This window comes from Sapajus apella, unplaced genomic scaffold (assembly GCF_009761245.1).
Source record: "Sapajus apella isolate SASKATOON/1434 unplaced genomic scaffold, GSC_monkey_1.0 scaffold45, whole genome shotgun sequence".
Lineage (NCBI taxonomy): Eukaryota > Metazoa > Chordata > Mammalia > Primates > Cebidae > Sapajus > Sapajus apella.
The window spans coordinates 2,209,416-2,214,985 of record NW_022436985.1 but is presented as its reverse complement, the minus strand read 5'-3'; the positions used below and the strand labels follow the sequence as shown (position 1 = coordinate 2,214,985).

Genomic DNA, 5,570 nt, shown 5'->3' with positions numbered 1-5,570 from the left:
CTTGGAACTGTGATATAAGACCTCTTTTCATTATAAACTACCTAGCCTCAGGTAATTCTTTATAGCAATGTGAGAACAAACTATTACAGTTATGAACAAATATGTTCATACTGTGTTTTATATTTACTTACGTAGTATACTTAACTAGTGCTCTTTATTAATTCATGAGGTTTCAAGTGTCCTCTCAGCCTGAATGACTCCTTTTTAAAACTTTTTGGTAGAGCAGATCTTCTAATCTCCTTTCCTCTTTTTAAAAATCCTGGGAATGCCTTAATTTTATATTCATTTATGAAGGAGAGTTTAGCTGAATTCTCAGTTAACAGTGTTTTTATTTCAACATTTGGGAAATGTTACCCACTGTCTTCTGACATCCATAGTTTTACATGAGAAGTCAGGTATTATTCTTATTGAAGATCCAGATAATTAAATTTTCTCTTGATGTTTTCAAGGAAAAAAATGATATTTGACTCTGACCAATCTAGCCATGGACCTTTGAATCTGTTCTATGTGGAGTTTATTGGTTTTGGATGTGTAGATTATGTGTTATAAATTTTGAAATTTTCCAGTCTTTTTGCCAATGTCTCTGTCTCATCTCCTCTGAGACGTCTATTATGTTTATTTTGGTACACTTAATGGTGTCCCATAATTCTCTGAGGTTCTGCTCATTTTCTTTTCTTTTCCCATACTGCTCCTCATAGTGGATTATCTCTATTGACCTGTCTTCAAGTTTTTTGATTCATTCTTCTGCCAGTGCAAATCTGTTGTTGAGACACTCATATATTTTTAATTTGTTATTGGTCTAAGTCCAGAATTTATATCTCCATTTTTGAAGCAAAATTTACTGATATATTTTATTGATATTCTCTTTTTGGTGAGATGTAAACATTTTTATTTAGTTCACATATATATATATATATGTGAACTAAATAAAAAAATTTATATATATATACATGAACTAAATAAAAAATAGAAAGTATATATATACACACACACACACATAAAAAATTATATATATATATATACATATACACACACTCTATTTTTTTTAAAATAACTTGTTTTAAAAATATGGACTGCTTCTCGAATTTGTGTTGCATTCTTTTGCAGGAGCCATGCTACTCTACTCTGTATCATTCCAATGTTAGTATATGTGCTGCCAAAGTGATCATTGATTTTTTTATTCTGTAACGCATTATTGTCTTTACATTTCTTTAATGCTTTACACATGGTCTTAATTCTTTGAACTTATCTATAATAAGTTATTTAAGACATTGTCTTCTAAGTTCAAAATCTGGTACTCCTCAGTGACATTTTCTGTTGGCTGTACATGTGTCATGCCTTCCTATTTCTTTGCATGTATCATTTTTAAAAATTGCAAATATTATATATTGTAGTCATTCTGGTATCAGAGTCCTCAACCCTGATACCAGATTTGTTGTTCTGGTATCAGATTTGATACAAGATTTGTTGTTCTTGCTTAGGTGTTTAAAATTTTTATTGTTTTTCTTGCTTCTACTTGTTTAGTGGCCTTCCTGAACTAAATCTGTAGATTTTGTATTCCTTTCAGTGTGCAGCTACTAAGCACTGTACTATACAGGTTGAGTAGTCCTAATGAAAAAATCTGAAATCTGAAATGCTCTAAAATCTGAAACTTTTTTAGTGCATTGACATGATATGAAAGGAAAATGCTAACTGGAGTATTTCAGATTTCTGGATTGGAAATGCTGAACCAGAATAGATAGTGCAAGTATTTCTAAATCCTTCCAAATTCAAAATCCAAAACACTTTTTGTTCCAAGCATTTCAGATAAAAGATGCTCAACCTGTCTATATATAATTACAGATATACTTTATATATATTTATAATTATATATGTAAATATATATGTATGTATATACATATTATATAGATTTTATATATATAATATCTATATAATATATATATATATATATAATTTTTAAGTTTGCCTTTCTAAGAGTCACATCTAGATCAGTATAATTTAGTAGTCAGTCAATGATCCTTAAGATTTTCTTAAATGCCTTTCTTGTGTATCTACCACCTTTCAAAGGGTGATAAATCACATCCAAACTTCAGGCAGTTTTCAGTATTTCTTTAGCTTCCACTTCTTGCTTCTGCAGGGTTTTGTTCATTCACATCTGCAAGGTGAGTCAGATGCAAATGACTAATACCTCCTTTCCCATGTCTTCCCTGGACTTAAACATAGCCTTTCAGATATATCCTCATGAATCTGTTGCAGCATTTCAGAGTTTTCTGTGGTAAACTGATTCTCTGGGATTTTTTTTTAAATCCCTCCTCAACTTGTTTGCTCCAACTCAACCACAGCCTTCAGTAGCTGTGATGTTGCCAGTTCATTGCCATTGTTTTGGTAATGCCATGGGGTTGGGACTCCTCTTTTCCATACTGAGCTGAGCTCTGAATCAAATTAATTGACCATAACACCATGGGAATAGAGCTTTTACACAGAGCTGTGATTTCAGACAAAATATTCACTGTTCTCTCGGAATGGTGCTTTTTTAACAGAGCTCTAAAGAGATCAGACCTCTTTGGAGCTCTGACTTTTGGCTACCACATCACTGATCTGGTGACGGGAAATTGGACTAGCACCAAGTAAAAAATGTCACAGATCATGCTGCCTTACAGACGTTCAGTAGCTTCTCTTGGATAGATGTTCAGTTTGCTCTGTGGCTTTGTGTGATTTTCAGAGTGCTGAAATGATCGATTTTAGTTGTTTATCCCACATTTTCATAGTTTTAGTGGGAAAGCAAGTTTACAGAGGTCCTTATTCCCTCATTCCAGAAGTCTGTTCTTGACTTTGTTTTTTCAGAATAAAGAAGTACAATGTGATCTTTACTTTTTCATCTCTGTTAGCTTCTCTTCTACTTGTTCATTACCTATCCTATTTATATCTGCATTTTCAAGTAAAATTTATATTTATCATGCTTCTTCCTTTTAAAGTTTCTTAGTATCTCCCCTCTCTCTTCCAGGTAAAATACGCATTTGTAAAGGTTTAAGAGATGTAAGTATTATTACATAGTTCTTATTTATATGCTCAGATTTCACATCTTAGTCAATTTCTATTATTTACTATTTTTTGTTATTGCTTTTCTCAATGTTCTCATCTTTCAAATGTGACTTGCTTCTATATTTGGTTTATGAAAAATAATTAAATTCCATGAAATTATTCCCTTGCTAGTCTTAGTAATTCTGAATTCCAGATGGAAGAGTTATATCTATTATACTTTAAAAAATATATTTATATACATTCTCTAATATAAGAAAGGATATTTCAATTTTATTACAGTAAATTTATGGCAATAAATTTACATTTATATCCTTTATTTACATTATATCCTTTGCATAAAATCAGTCGGTGAATCATGGCTTAAAAATACATCTTCAATTAGTTATGCAGCAATAAAGTCCTCAATATGTATTATCATTTACAGTTACAATTTGCTAGATGATACAGATGAGATACAGCAGTGAGTAACATAATTGCCTTTTTAATGCTGCAGTAGGTATGCTGTGGTCATTAATTATCAACTTGACTAATTATTGGTAGCAATTAATCTTTGCTCTAATAATTATTGCTGATGAATGTACATGTTTTGCTCCCATTACCTTTTACCATGACATGAAGATGATATATGTGATTACTAAACTACAGATTGTCTAAAACAGAGTTAAATAGTTTGATATAGTAAAGGTGTCCTTGGAACCAGATAAAATTTCATTAAATCATTGGAACTGCAAAAGGCAATTGACCCAGTGACATTCTTCAGATATTAAAGTTATCTCATTCTCCACCCTCCCTCCCAGATTTGTTTTTTTTTGTATTTTGTATACAATGGTGAAAAGCTTCTGGCTCTCCTTAAATAGAAGAGTTATTAAGAAGTGTGCTTCTGTAAATGAGAGGGTGTATGTAATCTTAGCATTGAGAAAAAGGAGTAGAAAAAAGCCATAAAATGCTAACTCTGAAAAATTCTTCATAATAATTACCAACTTTTATGTACATGTTCCTCAACTTGTGAGAGGGCTGTGTCATGATAAGCTCATCATAAATTGAAAATATCTCAGGTTGAAAAGAAAAATAATACACCTAACCCACCAATGTCATAGCTTAGCCTAGTGTACCTTAAAAGTACGAAAAACACTTATATTATCCTACAGTGGAGAAAACTAACACAGCATATTTTATAATAATGTGTTGAACATCTCATGTAATTTATTTAGTACTATACTGAAAGTAAAAAACACAATGGTTGAATGGGTACTCCAAGTACACTCTTTACTGAATGCATACAGCTTTTGTAACATAGCTTTAGTTGAAAAATTTTAAGTTGAACCATTGTAAGTCATGAACCATTTGTGTTTACAAATGCCTGACTTTAACCAAATAACATTAGTGAGAAGGGCGAATCTTGTATTTTTTGTATACCCAGCACAATTATAGTGCCTGGCACCCAGTAGATGCTCAAGAAATATTTGCAGAATGCATAATTAAATGGTGAGGTGAGTTAAGAATCCTGTAACAATGAGAAGCTAATGTAAGATAGTCATTGGATAATTGTTAATTTTCATCAAAGAGATCATTCAATAAGTTTTCACAAAAATAACCTCTACTCTAACATTTACCATTCAAATACACTCAGAGAAACATATTGACACTCACTGAATGAGAAAAAAATAAATGTGAGACTCATGATACTGATTTTAAACAAAATTTGCTGCTTTTTGGAGCAATAGAGGCTTACACTTGCTTCATCAGAAACAGGCTGTCATCAGAACTAACCTAAAAGAACTTCTATTTTAAGCAGTCTAAACCAGTCCAGCTTATGCAGAAATGTTATCATAGCAATTACATTAAATGATTGGTCTAAAGTATATTTAAAAGCAGTTATTTGTGTCATTTTACTCAATTTCTTTGGGAGAACATTTAAAATATATTTTATAGTTTAAAATGGCTTTCCAATATTGTAGTCTTAACAAACAATGTTGTAACTGTGGGAAACAGGGTTTAACTTGAGGTGTACTGATTTATGACTACCATCCAAGAAATAATAAAATAATTGGATCATATATTGGTCTCTTTGAAAGAGAGAGCATGGTGGTGAATGGTGTGTTCATACGAATATAGGAGAAATACATAAGCAGTGGTTTGTCTAAACAAAGCAGTGGTTGTAGTAACCCATAGTTGTTGTGATCAGTATGAACCTGGGAAATGGTACTACTTAAACTAAATATAGGATAACATTGTGGAAAGCCCTGTGGTTAAGAGCAGTAATTCTGAGATCAGGAAACTCTGAGCTGGAGGCTCATCTCTCTATTTAGTATGAATTTTACCACAAGTTATTCAATTATTCTGAACCAGTTTCATAATCTTTGAAACACTGATTACAAAAATAAGATTGTGTCATGGGGTTACTATGGGAATTTCATGTAAGTAATGTTTCTATTATGGTTATAATAGTAGCTGTATCAAAAGGTTGACAAGTATAGGAAAATTATTTAGTGTACTTATACATATTATTTTTGTTACTATTACAAATA

The 5,570-nt window shown here is 31.5% G+C and overlaps 1 non-coding gene across 1 annotated transcript; it reads right to left on the bottom strand.

The window, feature by feature from the left end:
• Positions 1-1,062: 1,062 nt before the first annotated feature.
• On the bottom strand, positions 1,063-1,169 carry LOC116524579. The gene has a single exon (XR_004257404.1). It is a non-coding gene; the product is annotated as a U6 spliceosomal RNA (small nuclear RNA).
• Between the last annotated feature and the right edge of the window lie 4,401 nt (positions 1,170-5,570).